At 37.7% G+C, this 24,882-nt stretch overlaps 1 protein-coding gene across 32 annotated transcripts in view; it reads right to left on the bottom strand.

The window, feature by feature from the left end:
- Positions 1-24,882, bottom strand: part of ABLIM1 (actin binding LIM protein 1) — a 400,442-nt gene that overhangs the window by 219,451 nt on the left and 156,109 nt on the right. For 7 of the 32 annotated variants that reach the window (XR_008913127.1, XR_008913132.1, XR_008913141.1 and 4 more), the window contains exon 1: positions 23,164-23,303. The exons of the other annotated variants lie outside the window; for them this stretch is intronic. The gene's annotated coding sequence lies outside the window, so the exon portion shown is untranslated. Of the gene's footprint in view, positions 1-23,163; positions 23,304-24,882 lie in introns of those variants that run through there. 32 annotated transcript variants of the gene reach the window in all.

Genomic DNA, 24,882 nt, shown 5'->3' with positions numbered 1-24,882 from the left:
AGCTGGCTTATAGTTTTAAATCAATAAATTTAAATTGCTCAATTGCCTCACATTTGAAAATAGTCTTTCTGTTTCTGTTCTCTTGCTTTTGGCAACTGTCTCTCCCTGCAGTATGGTAGACAATGCATCGTTCCCTTTGGGTTTCATGGTTTTATAAGAATCCGACATGCCACATACAGCGTGATAGGACTACAGCTAAAGAAACTTCCTTGTCTAATATGTATGATTTGTTTTAAAGAGGCTTCTCTTGGCTCCTAAATGGAAGTCCAAGTGAATGATAAGAAGAAACAATTCCACAGAAAGTGGCTGACAGAGATTGAGAAAAGCTAGTGCTCCAGGCCTCACACCCAGAATACTAAATGAGTTCCCTCCCACTAACACAGGTTTATTTAGGCGGCATGATGTTTTATCAACATACACCTGCCTGAACAAATTTCATTTTAATCATTTCATGGGAAAGAGCTTGTAAAAGACAGAAATGAAAAAAAATTTCATGCCATCAGACTGAGTCCTCTTTCTGTGTTAGCATTCTCTCAAACAAGGATTGCCCAGGGATAGATATGGCAAAAAGGATGGTGGCATCAGAAAGACTGAAACAATAGGGTTATTCTTATAAGTAAATAACTACCACTGAAGTAAACTGGTAAACTGTAAACTGTAAACAAGTAAACTTGGTAAACTGGCATCCATGTAGTCTTTTACCACTGACAAAGCACTTTAATATATTATCTCATTAGAACCTTAAAACAACTCTATTAACAGGTAAACCAGACTTTCTTCAACTTCAAAAGGTTTATGATTCATAGGTTTGGATCATTTCCTTTACAAAGAGAAACTGGAATCTCCCTACTCCTTAGCAGGCTGTTAATTGGTCTCCTTTTGCCAAAACAAACAAGCAAACAAATCATCAACACTTTCTAGTTAGTGGTCAATCCTGTGGTGAGGAGATTCACCAGCCACAACTAAGTTAATTCTCAGCCTATAGGCCTTTACTGGGTATCTTGTCTTGATTTCTATCTTAGTAGAACTTGCCAGAGTTTGTGCTCTTCTAGCATAGCCTTCAAGTGCCCTAGATATATCCATGCCACAATGAAAATGAGAGTAGGACTAAAGTAAAGGAGAACTTTATTTCCCCTACCCTGCTCCAACATTTTATGGATGGGAAAACTGAGAGGCAGAATTTTTGATTTATTGATTCACCTATGTTCATGAGAAAGTGGGGCAGGTAGGAAGAAGAGTAGATAGAATGCCAGGCCTGGAGGTGAGAGGACCTGGGTTCAAATTTGATCTTAGACACTTCTTAGCTATGTGACCCTGGGAAAGTTACTTAATCCCAGTTGTCTAGCCCTTACTGTCTTCTGTCTAAGTACTAAGTACTGATTCTAACATGGAAATTAAGGGTTTGGTGGGGGAAAAAAACAAAGCTAGGAAGGAGAAAAATTAGGAATTGAACTCAGACTTTTCAATTCCAAGTCAATTGTCTTTACACTATACTATGACTTCTTAACCGGGGAACGTGGAAAGATATGACGAGGTATATTCATTTGGACAGGAAAATTACATCTTTATTTTCAGTAACTTTTCATTGAAATTTGGCATTAATAAATAATAAATAGTTTATATATTTTAATATGAAATATATATGATCTATAAATAAAAATATATGATATATTATGTTTTTATGATAAAATATTTTATTAATTATATATACATAGAAATGCTTTTAAATGTTTTAATGATTTAAAGCAATATTCTGAGAAGGAGCCTATAAGTTTCAACAGATTATCAATGGGTCCATGCATTAAAAAAAAAAAAGACTTAAAACCCCCTACACTATACCAAAATAGTCTGTTAGGAATAGTCGTTAGGTTTAAGTGTTGAGTTTAAGCCAAAAAAGTTCAGATTTTCAATATATTCTTTCTCTGTCTGGAACATCACTAGGCTATCAGCCTCTTCAAAATTCTCATGCATAGTGGTGCTTAATAAATATTTTTTATTCATTTCAGTTTAATAAATATTTACTAAATGCCTACAAAATACAGAGCATTCTAGTATCTTTGGATCTCTTCTATCAGTTATGATATTCCTAACCTTTTTAGATCCAACAACCTAACCTCTTCCACTTAAACAGCTTGAGAAAACAGGAAAATCAAGTTAGCAGTTATGTTGAGGGGCACATAATTCAAAAAATGATTATGAATGTGGTCATAATGCTGATAAAGCCAAACTAATGGGAAAATACAAAGACTTGTGGAAATGCTTGATCCTGGGACAGAATGAATTACTATGGAAATGTGGGATGGACCAGGCTCAAGTTGAGACTAAATTCCTCTCTGAACAACTAAACTTGATTTCTGACTGAATCAACTTAGGGTGAGGAACAGGGAGGCACCAGAGAACAAGGGCATAATCAGGATTTTAGTATTAAGACTCAGTAAAAACTGGGCTGGGTTCCCACTGAGAACCACATAATGCTAGTGGAATGATAGGCAGGAACTGCAGTTCAACTAAACTACCTCTTTTTCCAGTAAGAAAATGCTGCTTTCTGGTCTCAGAAGAAGCATTAAAAAAAAAAAAATCATCCTCTCGATTCTTGGTCAGAGAGAAAACAAGTTAACTTAACCCCATTCCATAGACATTTAATTACTCAATATTTAGCTAAGTCTGATTCTCTCTGGTAAAGGAAATAAAGCTTAATTTTTCTTTAAAAAAATGATAACCCTATACCTACAGACAAGACTGATCTCTATTAGAGATGCTCACTCCTCACAGGGACAAAAGGAAAGAATTCCTTCACTGAAATTCCTGCATCATCCTTAGCTATATTCATTCAAGGTGCAATAAGATTTGCATGAGTTCCATTGTAAAGGCAGCTACCCAGGAACTGCTATATGCAGGACAAGTAATATAAACTGTACTGGGACAAGTGGCACAAAGCTTCCCTTAGTTGACAAGCGAGAAAGACCAGAGGACACAAATTTTGGGCTACTTCTGGAAAAACTGGTGTGTTGGAGTGGAGGGAAGGGAAAGGTGAATAGGAGAATGGGAGAACTCATCTCAGGGCCCTGAAGGAATCTAGGTGTTATTGATTCCTTCTAAATCAGTGCCCTAGGGGGGCACCCAGGTGGCTCAGTAGAAAGCTGCTGGGAGCCATTAGGCCACGATGCCTTGACAGAGTCACACTTGGTTAGCTAAGGAGGCCAAAGAGTGGCCCTTAGCAAGATGTGATTGCCCACCCAGTAGTCCCCCTTTTGCATAACCTCTATTATTATCAATGTCCCTTACCTATGGAATTGGCATGTTATTATTCCTCCTAATCTCAAAAGGAATAATGCAAGAGCAAAACACTTGTACCCTAATTCCCAAAAACATCACCAAAAGATCTGACCCTTAACCCCAATCCCAATCATGGATTAACTTTTACTTAGGTACATAATTCCCAGCAAAACCGCAGTTACAAGCCAAGCCCAAAACTTTTCCACTCACAGAAACCTATTCTCATGAAGCCAGCACACAAATCAATCACAGAGGCCCATACAATAAGTACAAGTACATCAAGCTTCAATATGCCTCAGTGACTTGATTACACAAATCAGTCACTCAGGAACTCTCTAGTAAGAACCCTGAGAAATGATCAGTCTAAGTTTGAATTGTGTTCCCAGTACCCCTCAACATCAATGGTGTTATTGTTGAATTGTCTTTTAAGAACTGTTGATTAATTATTCCATTTTATTAAAAGCAATAAGTAATTTTCCTTGATTGTTTGTAAGCTTAAAACTTCTCACAGGGTAATGAGAAAATTAAGCCACCTGTGATGAAATCATTTATCTTGTATAATGTCTGTAATCACAATATAAGAATATAGAATGTTAATCAAGTGATTTGTTAAAAGTTAATGTATCACTTTTCCAATTATCTCTTTGAACATGTGTTAGGTAATGTATCTGTGTGCCAAGAAAATGAGTATAAGAATAAACGCCAGGCATGGGGATGGTGGAGCAGCTATCAGATGCAAAGCAGTCCCATGGCCATAATGATTAAGCTGTCTTCCTTTTGTTATTTTTATGACTGATCCTTCACCACCTGTCAGGAAACCCTGGAGTTGTGAGTGAGGCTGGACCTTGCCCGTGGCAGAAAGCCAAGGAAGCCACATCTAGAGACCAGAGATCATGGGTTCAAATCTAGCCTCAGTCACTTCTTAGCTGTGTAACCCTGGCACATCACTTAATCTCAACTGCCTAGCCTTAGAATCAGTATTGGTTCTAAGATACGTGTTTTTAAAAATAAATTAATCAATGTCCTTGGAAAAAGCCCCAATTTCACCAGTCTAATTATAGGACTCAGGTGAGTTAGAGGACTTCTGTGAAACTGGATTTTATGGTTCTTATAAGGCTTTGTTGTTTTTAGTCATTTTTCAGTCATGTCTGACTGTGACCAAATTTAGGGCTTTCTTGCCAAAGATTCTAGAGTGGTTTGTCATCTTCTCCAACTTATCTTACAGATGAAGAAACAGAGGCAAACAAGGTAAAGTGACTTGCCCAGGGTCCTATAGCCAGTGCCAGAAGTCAGATTTGAATTCAGGAAAATGAGTTTTCCTGACTTGAGACTCAGCATTCTATCCACAATACCACCTAGATATAGCCCAGAGGGCCTGGTGAAGACTATTGTGTTTTTAAAATATGAAAGGACCAGGGAATGCCTGGATAAGATCTCCCTGGAGGCTAAATGGAATATTTGGAAATAACAAGAACAGAATAGATGTGATGACCATTGAGTATACTGAAAACTTATATATTTTATCCATCTTATTCATGCTGGCAGTAAATTATAAGTCTTGATGTAATACATCAATTGTCTTTCATAATATGAAGTTCTGCTTTATATCAATTATTGTTGTGAGTTCTGCTGGTGAGCTGACTCCTTCAGTAGTATTTAATGTGGGAAGATTTTTGTGATATGGCCATACATTGTTTTCCAGATAGTAATTCAGATAGAGCTTCAAGGATTTTCTTTAAAGGTGATCCTACCTCTTGATTTCTTCATCTCTGAAAACTGGGGTTTGTAACAGATGATCTCTAAGGTACTATTTAACTCTATGGTTCTACAATATTGTGTTACCTAATTATATTGCTAAGAAAATGGCATTTTTGTTAGGAGCCTGAAATAAGGCTCTAACTGAAAAAAATTTTTTTTCTCAATACTTGTGTGACCCTAGGCAAGTCCTCCAACTTCTAGGGGCCTCAGTTTGCTGATCTGTAAAGAAGAGGGCTTAAACTAGATAACCTCTGAGATTAGATTAGATGACCTCTGAGGTCCCTTCTAACTCTGAATCTAAAATCTCTCTGGGGATATGTTTAAGAACCCCATATGGAACATCAATAACCTTACCAAGAGAACATGGAAATCCTAGATAAGACCATAATTGTTATGCCATGAAGAAGGGTTGATTAAATCTCTTCCTTTGTTTGATGCATACTTGTGAGAGGATAGTCCAGATGGACAAGCATGCTAATCTCCACTCCTGGCTTGAATTCTGTGTCTTTGCTTTCTCATTCACTGCTTATATCAGCTTTACACTTTAACCCCATGTTCTGGAAGCGGTCTGGTCATTGCTAACACTGCCTGGAATACAATGATTCCCCATGTGGAGCCCATTAAAGAATGTGGGAAAACATCTAATTCTTCCTCTGAGAAACCCTTGACACACTCCATGAAGGAGCCAGTGCAAATATTAGCATTCCCATTTTTGAGATAAATAAACTGATTTTTAAAGGGGTTAAATGATTTATTTTAGGTCACGTGGTATCTATAAAAGTGTAGGACTTTCTCCACATCACAGGTACTTCTTCAATAATTATACAAACACACGAATCTGCTTATAAACAGGTCATAAAACAAAATAAGCAGTGAAGGAAAAGTAAATTAAGTGGATGACTATTTCTGACAATACTTAGGAACATCTATCAGAACTGCAGATATTTTGAAAGATTCCACTATTCCCCTGAAGCCTGAGGCAATCAGAAAATCAGGACCAGTTGGCAGTTAGAAAAGAGGAATGGTAGAGGAAAAGAGATCCTCCAAAGGAAATGAAATGAAGATTTAGAAGTGAGGAAAGCTTTCTGACCTCAAAGCCAGACGCACTTATAGGAACAGTTGAATGGCATCAGTAAAAGCCTGGAAGGGTTATGATAACTTGCATATACCAAGTTGACTGCATGTTGTCTCTCTCCAAATAATCTCCTTGAAGGTCAAGACTGAGTTTTTTTTTTGTTTGTTTCCTCAGCATTTAGCAAGATACCTGGCACACAGAAAGCATTTTAGAAATGCCTGTTGATGATAATGATGATGATTCATTCAAATCATTCAATCTTCAAAGGGCTAAAAAGGGCTCAAGAATTATTCTCCTGAGCTCATAGGGTTGGGCAGCTTTAAAGATTTAGTAAGGAAGGCTTAAGTTCTTAAACTTAAGTTTAAGAAACTAAGACTCAGGCAATCAAGCAAAGCTACTAGGAAGTTCCACCTAGGGCAGGAGCAGAAAGCAAGGAGATTCACCTGAGAGTGGAGAAAGCTCTACTGTTTCCTGAAGAGAGATCACCATAATGGGTACCTTACTTTCTGGATGACATAATTTTTTTTCTCTTTAAATATCACTTTTATTTTTTATTTTATTTTTTAAAAATATTTTTCCATGGTTACATGAATCATGTTCTCTCCCTCCTCCCCTCTTCCCTCCTTCTCAGAGCTGACAAGCAATTCCACTGGGTTATAGGTGTATTTCTGGATGACATTAAAAGCAATTTCATAGTTTCATTATATTGCTTCTGAGTATGATCCGCCAGCATCCTCATGACTCAACAGTCAGAAACATGGAACTGATAAGTTTTGACACTATGTTAAAATGATGTATGACACAGTAGGGATGAATGAGGTAGGACTAAATCCTTTTTGGGATTAGATTAAGTCTCCTGCATTCCAAAGCGGTTCCAATCCTTTCCTCTCCCTGTAAGAACCTGAATTCAAATTAATTCCAGTATTGATGAAGTGCCTCTGACAGGAGGGGTACATGAAAATACAACAGGAGCAGCATGCTAATGGGTAAGTCAAGCTGTTCCTGATAAAGATTTGGGTACTGATTAGATGATCGCTTTGGGAGAGCATCTTTTATTTCTACTCCTACTTTCATCTCAGCTGATCACAGAGAGATGATCCATACTCTTTTCCTTCATTTATCTGCTTCCAGACCCAAATAGAGGATTAGATGGTTCTTGATGATGAGACATCATCTTATCTTCCTTTTTTTCCCTCAAGTCCTAAAAAGAGTTTTATTTGATTTGATTTTTTTAATCCAAGGCTCATCAGTGGTTAGCACACATTTGGTGCTCAGTAAATGTTTGCTGAGTGAATCCTGAAGATATAAGTGGCAGTTTTAGTGAAGGGCTTCAAATCCTCACATTACCTCACTTAGGTACAAAAAAAAAGAAAGAAAAGGGTTTAGGTTAGAAAGGCCATGAAAGTTAAAAAGAAAAAACTCATGTCTTTCATGAACTGGCAACACTGTGGTCACCTTAAAATAATAGCTTTTTTGTTGTTGGTCAGTCTTTTCAATAAGCTTAGACTCTTTGTGATCTTATTCCGTGTTTGCTTGGCCAGAATACTGAAAGTAGTATGCCATTTCCTTCTCTAGCTCATTTAACAAATTTACAATGAGAAAACTGAGGCAAACAAGGTTTAGTGACTTGTCCAGGGTTCCTTACATGATCTTATTTGAGCCATATTGTAGTACAGATTAGTGAGTCTCTGAGAACCCTTCCAACTCTGATGTTCCATACAATGGAACTATTTATTTTTATCTTTTAATTGAAGTCTTTATTTAATTAATTTAGAATATTTTTCCATGGTTACATGATTCATGTTCTTTCCCTCCCCTCCCCCCAGTAGCCAAAGAGCAATTCCACTGGGTTTTACATGTGTCATTGATCAAGAACTATTAATAATGGAACTATTTATAGAAAAATGTTCCTCTGAAATAAGAAGGATGGCTTATTATTCCCATTTTAGAAAAGAAGAAACGGAGTCTTGAGAACCTTAGTGAATTTCCCAATGGTAAAGTCAAAGTTGTCAGAGTTAGAAGAGCCCTTAACAAAACCCAAGTAGAATTGCCTCATATGAGAGAGAAAGAAATTGAGGCCCAGGGAAAAGAAATGATTTTTTTTTTTTGCTAAGGCCATCTAACTAATATATAGTAGAAATAAGACCTGAATCCAACTCTTCTGAGTCCCAGCCTAATGAGTTTGTCATTTTATGTGCCTGTCTTCTTCTAAATGCTCAGTAAAGACATTTACAAAGCACACCAGACTGGTCCTACAAACACTCACCAAGTAAGTGTCTCTTCTATTCTTAAAGACAGGCTCTATTTTACACATCTTTTGAGTAGCATCTAGCATTCTACCTTCCAGTTTTCACCCATATAGGACGGCAAATAATTAGCAAGGTGAGGTTTGAAAAAAGGGGTGAGAAATCATTGGTACAATAATCCTCACTTGACCTATAATGCATCACTCCCAAAATAGCAAGTACACATATAGTGCTTTAAAGTTGGCAAAGCCCTTTACAAATATTATCTTCTTTGATGCTTACAACAATTCTTAGAAGCTATTATTACCCCCCTTTTACAAGTGAGGAATTGATGCTCATAAGTGAAATGACCTGCCCAAAGCCACACAGCTGGTAAATGTTTAGGCGAGGTTTTGAACAGGTCTTCTTGCCTCTGAGCTCTATCTATATCCACAACCCCACCTGGCTGTCCTAGTGGTTCAAGTTCTCTAGGGATTCCTTTCTGGGACATGATGAGAAAAGGTCAGTTTCCACAGTTAAGTCAGGCTAATTAAAATCAGGTGAAATAGGAGCCAGAAAGTTGCCTTCAGTACTCTGTAGCTGATATTCCAGCCCACTTATAATGTTAGTAATGCCATTCTGAACACAAGAAGAGTATTTCTGAGAGAAGAGGTCATGCATTAATAAATAACCAGCCTCCCCACCATCTCCACTGTCTGCCCTTGAATGCACAGCTCCTGCCAATCTGGGATAAACATATCTCTCTGTATGAGTCACCACACAATGAAACCGGAAGCTGGACTGCTTTCTACTCTTACGTGCTGAAATCATACTGAACAACAACAATGGAAAAGAATCCCAGGCTGTTTACACACTGTTCTTTTAACCCTCTGCAAATTCCTCTAGGACAGAACAATGCCACGGTGAAAGCACTCTTTGAGGACTTGTCAAGGGAGATGGCTAATCATAATTTCACAGAAACAACAATTGCACCAGGAGATACAAAAGGAGCATTTGCCTTAAAAAAAAAAAAGGATCAGACTGGCACTTTTCTGTCATAACAAGTCATAAATACACAGTGCTTTGCAACTGGCCAAGTACTTTCTTCCCAACAGCTGGTTGTGAAAGCTGAGAAACTGGGTTTATATTCCTGCCTTACCACTTCTAGCCTAGGTAACCTTGAGCAAGTCACCTCCCTGATTTCTCAAGGGCTCAGCTTCCTTATCTGTAAAATGAAAGAGCTAGACTAGAGGACTTCTATAGCTCTAACCCAGTGATGAACCCTGAAAGATGATAGGCAAGTATTATCATCTCCATCTTTACAGATAGGAAAACAGGCACATGGAATTTAAATGACTTGAGTTCTGGAGCTTCAGTCTTCTAACTTCCAATAAAATGATCTTTCTATAAAAATTATCCAACTTTTCAACATATCTTCAGAAAAGGAGAAGTTTTTTCTTGGAAGGGGTACAGTTTAAAGTTTAAAAGAAATTCATGAACCTATGTTCCTGACTGAGGCAATTAGATCAGTTCTGGAGGCTATCAGAGGTTTTGAGACAAATGGCACTTATCCTCATGTCTTCATCCTCCTCCATTCTATCCTCTTGTCCTCCAGTCTCTGGGGAAGAGACCAGCTCTCTCTTTGCAAAGGTCAACAACCTTACTCCCCAAAAAGTGCTCGATGCCTCCCTTCTTATTACCTTAGAGTTGCTCCCTTGAATCATTTCCCTTTCTTTATCCAATCTTCAATCTCTCCTTACCCCCTGGCTTCAAGATTGCACCTACAAACATTGCCAAATCTCCCCTATCCTAAAAAAAATAAAGAAGCAAACAAATAAAACCCTTCATTTGATTTTGCCATGCCAGCCAACTGTTTCTTCCCTTCTTCACAATAAAAGTCCTAAATAAGAAAGCCTATACTCATTGTTTCCATTAACTCATCTTCCATTCACTTCTAAGTTCCTAGCAATCCGGCTGAAAATTGTACCACTCAAAAGATAGGGCTTTCTCCCAAGATAATCATCAATGTTTTAACCTGTTAAATCCAGTGACCTATTTTCAAGACTCACTTTATCTGACTTTTCTGTAGTTTTTTTACATTGGAACAAGCCTTCCTCCTGGATTTTCTCTCTTCCCTAGATTTTTATGGCATAGTTTTCTCTTGGTTCTCCTCCTAACTCCTTTTCCGTTTTCCTTGTAAGATCACAGTCTTCCTTTTTCTTCTGGTGTCGACTTCCCCCATAGTTCTGTTTAGGCTTCTTTACTGTCTCTTCACTCTTTTCTTTGATGATCTCATCAACTCTCATTACTTTAATAATCATCTACATAAGGATTATTTTCAAATCATCTATCATCCCACATCTCTTCTAAATTCTCTAGTTCTGCTTCTATTGAGGGATGAGCACCTTCTCCCTGTTCAAATTACTTTGTATTAATCTGGACAAACTTTGCTTTTATTGATTTGTATACAACTTTGTATTCCCACCCCAATAGAAGAAATAATATGGACAGAACCACAGCAAGTTTTGATTACAGGAAGCAGGAGTATGGACGTCACAAATAATCCCCCCCCCATTGATTTTTTTGTTATAATAATAGCTAGCACCTATATAGAGTTTTAAGGTTTGCAAAGCAAAATGTAATCTCATTTGATCCTCACAACAATTCTATGAAGTGAGTCATACAATTATCCCCATTTACAGATGATGAAATTAATTCTGAATAGGGTCAAGTGATTTACCCAGGGTCATATAGCTATTAAATATCTGTCAAACTCAGGATTTCAAGCCAACTCTGATTGTATCACCTGATTGCCTCAAAAACAATTTTAAAATGTTAATAATTATGCATGAGCATTTATTTATTGTTTGTCTTCTCAATGAGGAGATATAAGAGGGAGGGAAAGAAGCTGAAACTCAAAATTTTTAAAAAGAATGTTAAAAAATGTGCAAGTAATTGGGAAAAAACACATTGACTTTCCCCATGAGAGTTTTGATATATTGTGTCCTGGCAAATGAAATTTAATAGGAATGTGGGGGGGAGTGTTGTGGGAAGCCACAGATGGATACATAAAGGCCATCAAACACAGAAAATTTTTAGGGACTCAGACATACATTAAATATATGTATAATATTAAATAATAGCATTCCATCTTTAATACCATAAGTACATTATTTATTTTTAAAAGTCAAAATACATGAAAACTTAAAGTTTATAAAAAGAATACAAAAGCCAGCAAATTATACAGAAAGGCTAGAAATATAGAGGCATGTTAACACTGACCAAATACTTAATCCAAATTCTATAAGAAGGTACTATAAACTGTGAACCCATAAGAGAAAAAGAAAAACATCAGACTTCTTTGGTATGAAGGCAGGGCCAAAAAAACTCTATGGACATCCCTAACTTCCATGATGTGGAAGGGATATCTGTATATTTTTTAAAATGGAGAACTATTACCTGGGCACATGTTTCCTTATTCCTATGGAGACATATCAACAAACATTTCTGAGCACCTACTTTATGCAAGGCACTATTTTTTGGAAGTGTTGTTGCAAAGACTAAATAGAGTATATAAACTCTACCTTAAAGAGCTGACTGGGGAGTGGTGGGTAAGCCTTTATGATAAAATACAAAATTATGGTTAAGAGAAAAGGAGATATAGGACTTCTTAGTTAAGCTAAGAATAAGAGGACTATCAGGGAAAAGATAGAACCACTGCTTGTCAGGGACTAAAAGGTGAAAGAAGGCTAAAAAGGGCAATACTCCTTAAATCCTATCTAACTTCTGTGTTCATTATGATGAAGAATCTTCTTTAGATTGAGTGAACAAAAATTATTAACTGGTATTTGTAATTTTTTAAAAATTTGGAGATAGTAGGAGAGCATCTCGCTAGTCTCAGAGAATTCAGATCTTATAAGTTATATGTCAACATGATTGGCAATCATTGAAAAATCTTAAAGAATAAAGGCAGTACCAATGAATTAAAGACACACATATTTTTCTGATTTTCAGAAAGGGTAAGAGAGATAATATTTTTTAAAATATTGCATATGAAACTATGGGATTACATCCCATTTTTTGAGTCATTTAAACTCTCTAAATCTCAGTTTTCTTATATGTAAAATGAGGGAGTTGAGTAAGATAATCTCCCAAATCTCTTCTAAATCTGAATCCAAAAAGCCTACTACTTAAATTTAAATTAATTAATTTGACACTGATTTCTAGTGAGATTCTAGAAGGATTTTTAAAGGAATGTTTGCTGGTTAAAGAATGTTTGACAAGTCAAGAGATGTTTCTTGAACATTTCATAACAAGCATTTATGCAGCACTTTAGGGTTTGCAAAGTGCTTTACAAATATTATTTCATTTGATACTTACAACAACCCTAAATACTGTTTTAAAAATGAATAATTTTGAGGAAGGGGAGACAGTAGGTGGGATAGAGAGCCAGGCCTGGAGACAGGAGGTCCTGTGGTCAAATGTGGCCTCAGATATTTTCTAGATATGTGACCCTGGGCAAGTCATTTAACTTCAATTGCCTAGCCCTTGCAACTCTTCTCTCTTAGAGTTGACACTAAGACAAAAGGTAAACAGTGTAGAAGGGGAAAATAACAAGCTAACCTATTTTTTTTTTTTTGGACAGGGTTATTAAACTGGTACAATGGAGAAATTCAATGGGGATAGTATATATAGACTAGCAAGGTATATGATAAAGTTTCTCAAAATGTTCTTGTGGATAATATGGAGAAATGTGGACTAACTGATAGCATAGTTAGGTTGTTTGTTTGGAACCCACAGTTCTACTGACCAGATAGAAAAGTAATAAGTAAAATCACTCTAGAGGGAAGTCTCTAATGGAATGACAAGGGGCTCTTTTCTTAACTTTGTTGATTTCAGCATTTAAACAAAAAAATTCATGATTGGAACAAAGTCACAGATGCCATGTTAATAAAATCTATGCATAATTCAAAACTGGGAAGAATGATTAATATTCTGTGGTGCCAAACCACTGAGATCTAAAAATATCTCAACAGGCTGAAATGAAGGGGTGAAGTTAACAAGACAGAATTAAACAGTTACAAAATTAAATGGTGTCTTGAATTAAAAAACAAATGTAGAAATGCAGAATGCAAGGAATATGACTAGAAAGCAAACTGCATGAAAATGAGCAAGGTTTTTATTTGGTTACAAGCTCAAAAGGAGTCAGAAATGTAATGTGGAAGCCCCACATTCAATCTTAGAAAGTATTAATGGAGGCATAGTGTCAGCTATATTATACTTAATTAAGGCAGGTGAGAGCCCTGCTTTGCTCTACCCTGTTCTAACCACATTCAAAACATAGGCATATCCTGCCTAATGATGTTAATTAGTTCCATGAAACCATAGGTTTAGAGGCAATATTTTATTTTTTTAAATTTTCTTAGGACATTATAACGTTTTGTTTTTTTTTTTTTCAACTAGATGACCTCTAGGGTCCCTTGCAACTCTATTATTTTTTTGATTTAATTTATTTAGTCAATTTAAAACATTATTCCTTGGTTACAAGAATCACATTATTTCCCTCCCTCCCCCTTGCCCCACCCTTCTGGCAGCCAACACACAATTTCATTGGGTATTACACCTGTCCTTGATCAAAACCTATTTTCATGTTGTTGATGTTTGCACTAGGATGATCATTTAGAGTCTACATCCCCAACCATATCCCCTCAACCCATGTATTCAAGCAGTTGTTTATCTTCTTGTTTCTACTGCTACAGTTTTCCTCTCAATGTGGATAATGTTTTTTTCTCATAGATTCCTCCAAGTTGTTCAGGATCACTGCATTGCCATTAATGGAGAAGTCCATTACATTCGATTGTACCACAGTGTTTCCATCTTTGTGTACAATGTTCTCCTGGTTCTGCACCTCTTCCTCTGCATCACTTCCTGGAGGTCATTCCAGTCTCCATGGAATTCCTCCACTTTATTATTCCTTTTAGCACAATAGTATTCCATCACCAACATATACCACAATTTGCTCAGCCATTCCCCTATTGATGGGCATCCCCTCATTTTCCAATTTTTGGCCACCACAAAGAGCGCTGCTATGAATATTCTTGTACAAGTCTTTTTCCTTATTATCTCTTTGGGGTACAAACCCAGCAGTGCTATGGCTGGATCAAAGGGCAGACAGTCTTTTAGAGCCCTTTGGGCATAGTTCAAATTGCCTTCCAGAATGGTTGGATTAATTCACAACTCCAGCAGCAATGCATTAATGTCCCGACTTTTAGAGGCAATATTTTAGAGGAATGTTAGGTATATAGCAATGATGTTGTAAATGAAAGTTATGTTCCTGGACAAACTTAAATTCAATTATAAAAGCTTTAAAAAATCCATCTCTGTAAAGTTCTCTGACTTTAAATGGGCACCTGAGACAATAATATGGGTGCACAAAACTACTTGTTGCTAACAGACCTGAGATATCAAGTCATCAAAGAGACTCATGAGTTATGTGCATGTATGTGTTGTGTTTGTTGTGTTTGGAGAAAAGAAGAGAGGTATTCAGGTAGCTACAAGACAAGAAAAAAAGTCTAGAAACAACCTTTAGGACAGAGATCCTTAACCTAGGTCACTGAACTTGTTTAAAACTATTTTGAAAACTGCATATCAATATAATAGGTCTCCTTTGGAATCTGATCCATTTTATTTTATACATCTAAACCTTAATCTGAGGAGTAATTTATCAGACTGCCAAAAGGATCTATGGCACAAAAAAGTCAAAACCCTCTGCTTTAAAGGGATTTTATCTAAGTCTTTTCACTTTGGGAATCATTTAAACTCTATTTCAACATATAGCTAGAGATGAAAATTCTTGTGGGAATTTCGTTTTGTTATTTTTCAAATGGAAACAAAAAAGAAGAGAAACTGCCCCCCCCCCAAAAAAAAACCCAAAACATATCTGTTGTCTATGTGTGGACAAGGTAAATCCATCACCACAGAGAAAAAGAGCAATGGAAATTGTACTGAGCCCAAGTGAAATGTTAGGGAGTGGAACCAAGATGGCAGCTTAGTAGCAGGGAAAGCTGAAATTGCTCTGATAATCCTTCCAAACCAATCTTTTAAATGTGCCTCAAAACGAAAGGAGTAAAAAACCAACAGCAAGAAGTAGAGGCTCTCCCACTAAACGCAATTAGAAAGGTAGGCAGAGAGAGTTGATTTTCATAGGATAGGGTCAAACTGGAAACAAAACAGCATTCAGAGGAGTGCTGGTCAACCACCCCCCTTACCACACCTACTGCACCAGATTCCATGACTAGGCAAAGGCTAACTTTGGCATCCTGGGACAGGGGCTACAACAACAAAAGAGCACCTCAAATGCACCCCTTAATGTCTCAAGCACTGTCACCAGGCAGCAATGAGGCTCAGAAGTCCATAGTGCTGGGCCGTTTCAAACCTGTGCTGCTACAGTGAAGACCTAGCCTCAGGGCTAAATAGCTCATTCTGCTGATCCCTACAAGCCAGCTGGGACAGAATCAGCAAGTAGCTTTCAGAATTCCCAGTCCACAGGCAAAAAAAAAGGCTAAGAATATGAGTAAATAGCAGAAGAAACCTTTAAGCCTTGAGAATTTCTATGGGGACAAAGAGCAAAGAATAGAACCAACAGGGGATGGTGAGATCTAAGCAACTCACACATGCAAAACTTCAATTAAAAAAAAAAAACAACACAGGAATTTGTCTCAAGCTTTGGAAGAACTCAAAAAGAAATTCAAAAATCGAGTTAGATCAAAGAAAAACAAGCAACAACAACAAAAAGAAATGAAAGTAATGCAAAAAGAAAGTAACAGCTTAAAAAGCAAAATTGGTAAACTGGAAAAAGAGGTAAAAAAATATCTAATAAAGAAAAGACTGCCATGAAAACTAAACTGGACCAAAGAGAAAAAGAGGATCAAAAGGTCATGGAAGAAATTCAGTCTTTCAAAACGAGAACTGGGCAAATAGAAGCTAATGACTTCATGAGACATCAAGAAACAAGAAAACAAGATCAAAAGAATAGGGAAAAAAGTATAAGAAAATATGAAATAGCTCATTGAAAAAACAATTGACCTAGAAAATAAATCAAGGAAAGGCAATTTAAGAATTATTGGACTATGTGAAAGTCATGATCAAGTGAAATAGGCTTGACTCAGGGAGTCAGAATTTGAATCCCTTTAGCTCCTTTTCCCCAAGGGACTGAGGGAAGGTAGGAAGAGGAAGGAAAAGGTAATAAGCATTGATATGGTACCTTCTCTGTGCCAAGCACTATGTTAAGAGCTTTACAAATATCTAATTTTATTTTACCTGGGGTGTAGGTACTATTACTATCTCCTTTTATAGAAGGAGAATTACAGGTAAACAGAGGTTAAGTGATTCTCTAATACCACACATAGCTAGTAAATGTCTGAAGTTGAATTGGAACTCAGATCTTCCTGTTTCCAGACCCAGAGCTCTATCTACTACATTGCTAGTTGCTCATAAGAAAGGCAATCAATAGGGCAAAAACTTGCAGAAAAGTACAAACTTTTAAAATTAAAATTTTCTTCCTGTTCTCTTTTTGTGTGTGTTCCAAAAGTTCTGTAGGCAAAGGAACTTACTGTTGCTCTTGGGTGTAGGACTTAGTAAACTATGTAAAATTCTTGACATCTCCCTCAGAGATATTAACAACACAAGTGAAGAACATAATCCTACTGGTGACTATGGCTGGATTGCTTATCTCTGGGAACTGGCCAAAGGACATGATAGTAGGAAACCTGCTTTTAGAGTGGGGCTTTGTTAGAATATATTCATAATGACATTGGTTTGATTGGGGTAAAGCGATAACTGTATCATATTCAGTTGGGGGGGGAGTCATATTTTAGCAAAGGCTGAAGTGTGTCTAGAGGAAAGCAACCAGGAAGGGTAAAGGACTTTAACTCAAGTTATATCAGAATCTGCTGAAGAAACTGAGCATATTTAGCCTGAAGTAGACAAGACAGAAAAGGAATGAGAGCACACTATAAATATATAAAGGTGGTCATATGGAAGAGGGATTATATTTATTCTGCTCAGCTCCAGAGGGCATAACTAGTACCAAGGGGTGGAAGTTACAGGGAATCATGAGTTTGATTTGACTTGACTTAAAGAAAAATTTAATGTCTTGCTATATTTACAGATGGACTAGATTTCCTTAATGGTGGTGAATTTCTGGTCCCCACAGGTTAGAAGGATGCTTTCAAATGTCTTTTTTTTTTTTGGTTTCTATCTCTAGCACCTAATGGTTAATAAATGTAGGCTGAATTAAAATCTTTGTTATATGCTAGTCACCTTATTATCAATGAAAATAGAACAGAAATTAGTTTTTTATTATACCATTTGGATACAATTATTACTTACCTCTGCGAATGCTATCTCTAAGTAAGGTTACTTTATGGTTTTAAATCACATTCTCTGAAACCTTACCATTGGCATGTTGTAAAGGGGGAAGCTAAAGCAGTAAAGATTGTGACTTTACCAGTGTCATATAGTGAGGGTGAGAGACAAACCTTTTGCAATTGTCACTTGAATCAAGTTTTTTCACATATCACAACTCTCTATCTCTAACAAATTCACAACCATAAGAGAAGTTGGTCACAGGAATGTGTTATAAAGGAAGTCTGGGAGATGGGGCCATTTTCATGGATCTCTCCATCCCTGGAATATTGTCCTTCCTCATTGCTACCTCTTGGTTGCCCTCAAATCCCAGTTAGTCCTGTCTTCTACAAGAAGCCATTCCTGATCCCCATTAATGCTAGTGTCTTCCCTCTATTGATTAACTCCAAATTATATATATGTCTTATTTGTAGATGGTTTTTTTTTCCAAGTTGTCTCTTCACCCCCTTAGGCTGTGAGTAATGGGTTACTCTTACTAAAAATAAGGGCCTATGTAATGTGAAGAATACTCAGAAGACACAAACTAAATAATAAGCATTTATTTATTTATTTGTTTGTTTGTTTGTTTTGTTCTCAAGGAGCAGAGATTATTTACACTTTCTTTGTATTCCCAGAGTTTAGCACAGACCCTGATATGTAGTAGATGTTTAATAAATTCTTACTTATATATTGGAGGAATCTCCTTCCCTCTGATAATACTTAACAGTTTGGCCATACTACTTCAACCTCCAAAAATCTCAAAGCATATTTCTGGCACACGCTTCCTTAAGGCAGAACAACCATAGTAGTGTACATAAAGTAGCCAGGTCAACTTCCAGCACCAAAATTCCAAGTGTCTATGCAAAACATTAGAATCCTATCCTGAAAGGATAATCAGGCCTGTCCATGTCCAATTATTTCTGTTTCTGAAAGTATCTACAGTAGGTCTGTGAAAATCACACAGGAAAATGATGAAGGAGTTTTGACCAGTGGATCCATTTGCTTTGCTCAATGAAACCACCTTAATTCTATAATAGGGCACTAGAAGGCTAGCACATCAATTAAATAGGTCTCCTGGGAAAGAAAACTCATGAAAACTGGGCTTCTAAATCTCTTTTGTTTCATGGACCTTGTCTGGTAGTCATGGACCTCTTCTGAGGATGTTTTTAAATGCATACAATAAAATTCCTGTGATTACCAAAAAAAAAGTAAATATATTAAAATACAATTATCAAAAATTTTTTAGAAAAATAAAGCTCATAGATCACAAGTTAAGAATCTCTGTGGGCCTTTTAATTTTTCTTTTAAAAACACTAGCTTCTTGTCTGTTTTGAGAAGAAATAAATGCTTATTATTTAGTTGGTCTACTCTGAGGATTCCAAAGAAAGACATTAAATTTGATAAATTTTGTCAGTCAAGACATTCCAAAGAGAAGTCTCCCCCAAATTACTTATCCAAGTTAGTGCAAAGATCAGATGGTCTTTAGAGAAAACCACTGGCTGCTATCTCTTCCAGTGAGACTAAAGTCTGTTGACTGGCAAAGCTTTAAGGGTCCACTTTATCACTGAAAGATACTGCCCGTTCTTTTCAGGATATAGATATATAGATATATATAGATGTATATATATATGTATATATATATATATATTTAGCAAACAACTAAAAAAATTTTTGGCTAATTATCCAATTCCTTTCTATAGTAAACAGTCTCTCTCATCATAACACATCTATACTTTCCAGCCTCCCAAATGGATAGTATCTACATGACATATAGTCCTTTCTACAAATCCACTGAAGGTTTAATAATCCTTTATTTTTTCCTGGGAAGCAGCAAAAGAAATACAGACTTGAAAAGCTATAAACAAAGCAATTTGACAGATAGAGGAAATCTAGACTTTATGGTGCTTATACTGTATAATGAAATATCCCCTAGAACCAGAACCATGCCTTACACATTGTAGGCACTTAATGAATACTTTTTGGATTAGATTGAGCATGACATCCAGGAATCTAGCAGAAGAGAGAATGATTCAGGAGTCCATACATCTTTGTGCTCCTTTGCTACAGGATATAGCAAGGGCAAGGTATCCTTGAAGGCATCAGAGTAATAACCATATCATCAAGCCAACTAGATCAATAAGTGTCTGACATCAGAAGTGACTAGGCGCCTGCTCAGGAGAACAAAACATAAATGTCAGTCAAACTATGTGAGCAAGCACCCTACAAGGAGATCTGCAGCCTAGAAGCATGGTTTATTTCCAGCACGTCCTCACACCAACCAGACACTTAAGGACTTCCAGTAGGGAAATAATGAGGCAGATAAATTTTCAGAAAACCATTACTAACTGGTTAGCACGACAAATATGGAGCACCCGTCTCCTGCTTCCACTTTAAAAGGGTCTCTATTTGGGTCAGTGCATACATATTGTCTCCCTGGGTATTAGACTGGCACAATTGAAGCCTGTCAAAGGGGTGATTCATATAGTCCCCAGGAGGGAGGGGGCTGAGCTGGACTACTTCTATAAACTGTCTAGCCAGTGGTAGAATGCCTTTCTTTCATAGTATGGCTCTTGTGTTAGCTCGAAAAGACATCACCTGCCTTTGTGTTCTTCCTTGGACAGATCTCATCAAAAGTACTATGATCAGTTCTAGTGCCACATTTTAGGATGGACACTGACAATCTGGAACATTCCCAAAAGAGGTAAATCAGGGTGGTGAAGAGAATGGAAAATATGCCATATGATGATCCATTTAAGGAACAGAGGAGTTTTAGTCTGTAGAAAAGATGAATTAGGGAGTACATAATGGATGTCTCCCAGTATCTGAGAGACTGTTATATAATAGACTTGTTCAGTTTGGCTCTAGAAGGCTGGAACAATGGGTAGGTGTGGTAGAAAGGTGGATGTAAAAAAAAAAAGTTTTGCAATTTTTAAACTGTCTAAAATGGGAATGGGCTGCTTTAGGAAATAATTAATTTTCACCTCCTCCCCATACCCCCAAAATCACTTCTCAGTGATGAATTAGAAGTAGCAAAGCAAAGCAGATCCTTCAAAGTGCTGGCCTTGCAGTCAGAAAGACATGGGATCATATCCTGCTTCTGATGCTTCTCAGTTAGGAGACCATAAGCAAGTCATTTAATTTTAGTGAGCTACAATGTCCTCATCTATAAAATCAGCATAATAATACTTGCAATACCTCCTTTTCAAGGATTTTTGTGAAAATCAAATGTAATTGTCTGAACAAAGTGCCTAATGAGCTACACACACACACACACACACACACACACACACAAAATACTTGTTTTTGTAAGAGAGGCATTATGAGTGAAGAACTTTAGCTTTGAAGAAAGGATTTGGTTCAAATCCTCATGACAATTAATGCCTATGCAACTGTGGGGAAATCACTTAATCTCCCTGAGCCTCAGTTTCCTTATCTATAAAATAAAGGGATTAGACTATATGGTCCTTAAGGTAACCTTTTAGTTGGTCCTCTAACCCTATGAGAATTCTGTCAAGATACAGATGATGATACATGATTTACAAGATCTCTTTCAACTTTTAAGATTTTTATTATTGATTGAAATTGAAGTACTGGAAGTAATCATAAATAAGTAATTAAAAAGGAGGCAACAAAAACAAGAATCTTAAAAATTAAAAAAAATTTAAATGGCCCTCAAGTTGAGGATAAAGGGATTCTTGGTGCCTGCCCTTTGGTTTGGGCTCCTTGCTTGGAAGACCAAACTGCTCCAGGTAGACAAGGCTACTTTTTGTACATGTAATAAGTGTTCAGAGAAGTAAACTGAGGTATATGCAGAAGGTTTGAAGGCATGTTGTCTTTAAGGAAATATCAGACTAGTCATATCGTAACTATCATGGGCAAAATAGAGGTAGGTTTGTATCATCCCCTACAGCTGCAATCATTCATCTCAGGGAAACCAAGTCACATCAACTACCAATGAATAGAAGTATGTGAGAAGTGGTTAGGAAGAGAGTATTGAATATGAATGTCAAGAGTGGAACTTTTGGCAGGTGTCAATCAAGCCCCTCCTTCCTTCAGTTCCTTGGCAGGGTCTCTTGGAAATGTTGATGAAGAAACTAGTTTTAATTTTATTATAGGCAGTGTAAAAATTAAAATTAATATATATTAAATTAAATATTAAACAGAAACTATCCAGTTCATTATGTTCATAATTAGCATTTATTCCTTAGAAGAAGAGCTTTCAAGACAAAACACATTATATTAGCTAAAGGATGTGATTAAGAGCACAATTGATATTCAAAACTAGACAATCCCCCCCACACACCCACCCACCCACATACACATCCTTGCATGGCTGTTAGCTTTCATGATCCCATTACTGAATCCATCTATTAAAATAATAAAGCCTGTTTCCAGCAAACAAGGATCAATTACAGGCTATAGCATACTAATTTCCCAGTCCCATGAGGGCTCTAAGTGAAAGTATACTTGTACTTTAGTCACTGAAATGGTATAAAATGTTGTAGAAGCAGTAAGCATCCTCATTTCTGAAGTAAAGAAGTGGTCCGCCATAAGAAAGACTGCCATAAGGTATAAAAATGGTGTAATTGAGGGAAATTTAGACATTTAGTTCAACCCCCTCCTTATACAGATGAGGAAACAGGAAGTCCAGAGCTGGTCAATGTAAAAATCAGGGCTAAAGTCATAGTTTCCTAAACTCAAAAGGTCAGTCTTTTCACTTTAGCGAAAAGAAAAAATGGGGAAGGGGGCAGTCATTGGTCTGAAAAAATAAGTAATTTCAATATTTAAATTATTATTGAAATTTTTCATAATTTTATTTCCATCCAACTTTTTGGGAGCCCTTGGCATAGATGAAGGATGCTGATCCTCTACTGTCACTCCTCCCCACCCCCACTCTTCTCCTGGAATAACTTTATTAGATTTTAACTACTAAGACTCCTTCCAAGAGTCCTAACAGTCATTAAGAATAATAATGGAATAGCACCAAACAGCAGAAACCGTCCAAAACCAATCGGGATTCTTCCTTCTCCCCTACACGACTGAGCCAGGACAAGTGCCATCAAGTCACAAACCTGTTTGAGAAACTATTACTCTTTTATTTACATTCCTAATGAGCTCAGCTGCTGGGGCGGGAGAGAAACAAGCCACAGATCAGCCACAGAAGAAGAGAACAGGCAACCAGGGATAAGTCGGACGCCTCACACCCCTGAGCTGGGCTGGGCTTCGCTGCTAAATTAAAGGCACTTAATGAAATAGCCTGTAGTAAATGGCCATCACGGCTCCTCAACAGAAAAACTGCTCGGCTTCTCTCATCAAAAATATGTCTGCCCGGGATCCGATTGATCATTTCCCACGAGGCGGTCTAACCCTGCTGTGTCATTTCAGCTTCACCAACCATGCACATTGATCAATATTTATAATTACCTTTCTCCTTCACCATGGCAACCAAATCCTCTTAAGTGCTGCTGCGCGGAAGGGAAGCAAGAATACACTCACAAAGGTGAGCTGCGCGCTGGCAGCCAGGCAGGGCACTGGGAGAGGCCGGAGATTCACAAGGTTAGATGGGGAGGGAAACCCTCCCCGCTCCGGTCCCCCGGGGCAACCACTGTCAGCAAGCTGGGCCCGGTTGGTTCTCCAGCCCCTCTCCCACGGGATGGGGGTGTGGAGGGAGAGAGGGGAGGGGAGATGCTCCTCACGGGCTCTCCTCGCTGCTGGTATTTCTGTCTCTCTGCATTCACTCTCCTAACAAGGGCTGGCTTCTCCCGCTGGTGGACTCTGCCCCCTGCGCTGTAACACCAGCTACAGCTGCTGCTGTTCGGGGAAACACATGCGAGATTCCACTGTTCCTAATCTCTGGTGGCGGGCTCACCACCTTACATTCCTCCTGCCGAGGCAGAGCTTCCGCGCTGCTGCTGCTGGCAAGGATGCCTCCTAGCGACAGACACATAAATGACAACCCGGGCAACGGAGCCCCAGGAACATCCAGGGGAGGAAACGTGCGCCTTAGGCTGCCGGTTAGTTTTTAAATGGCCAGGGGCGTAGAAAGAAACTCGGTCACCTACGGTTTATCCTGCAACCAGGGAGAGAGGCGGGGGTTTTCAGCTAGTTCTTTAGTATTCGTAGCCCTGTACTTCTCGCTTGGAATAAAGGGTCACTGCAAGGGAGGGGGTATTCAGTAGCCCCCCTCTTCCCTTCCATTTTACTTGTCTGCTACGCCAAATACCATTCGATTCCTACTCCCAGAAATTTGTCTGGTCTAGATGAGACTGAAAAAGCCCAGTTACTTCGAAACCACCTCTTTGGGGACCAAAAAAGAAATGCAAAGTCCATTTAGGTGATGAGAGAATGGAGAACAGGATGAGGACTGGATCTCTTATTGAGTAAGGCATTGGAACCCCAAGTAGAGCTCCTTCAAATTTCTTGGTTCTTCCAGGGACTAAGCCTAGCTACCAGGCATTTAATACTCACCTTTAAGCGTTCATTGATCAAATCTGGGATTTCTAGAGAAAATGAAGTTTTTTTAATGCTTAGAAGAAAGTGCTCATAGCACAACAATAAATAAGCAAGCTTCTGGGATAGGGCATTCAAATTCTTAGACTGGACTCATAGAGGAGGTCTGAATTAAAATCCTGCCTTATTGCCATGTGACCTAGGGTAAGTCACTTTAACTTTCCCAAGCCTGGGTTCCCTTATTTATAAAATAAGAGGATTGGACTAGATGATCTCTGAGGTCCCATCTGGCTACAGATCAGAGGTTCTTAACCTGGCCACACTTAGCCTCTCAGTGACCCAGACAACTCTCCAGGATCATAAATTATAGAACTGGTAATGACCTGCTTTGAGAGGAGAAGTTTCTTAATCAGGAGAATGCTGGGTTCAGATCCCTCCCTCCATTATGTGTGTGTTTACATATATATATAATTCACATGTATGTATAAAATGTTTTTCATTCACAGAACTTTCACATTTATAGTTATTTAACTTAACCAATCCTCATAACAACTGTGTGGAACAGCTAGAATAAATATTATTTTCCAAATAAGGAAAATTATATCAAGAGAAGTATCACACTGTTAATAATTGGTGAAGGTGAGACTCAAACCCAGAAATTTCTGACTCCACATCTCATTCTTTTGGGGGTGC

This window comes from Monodelphis domestica, chromosome 1 (assembly GCF_027887165.1).
Source record: "Monodelphis domestica isolate mMonDom1 chromosome 1, mMonDom1.pri, whole genome shotgun sequence".
Lineage (NCBI taxonomy): Eukaryota > Metazoa > Chordata > Mammalia > Didelphimorphia > Didelphidae > Monodelphis > Monodelphis domestica.
The sequence above is the reverse complement of the archived record's forward strand: the minus strand, read 5'-3'. Positions and strand labels throughout refer to the sequence as shown.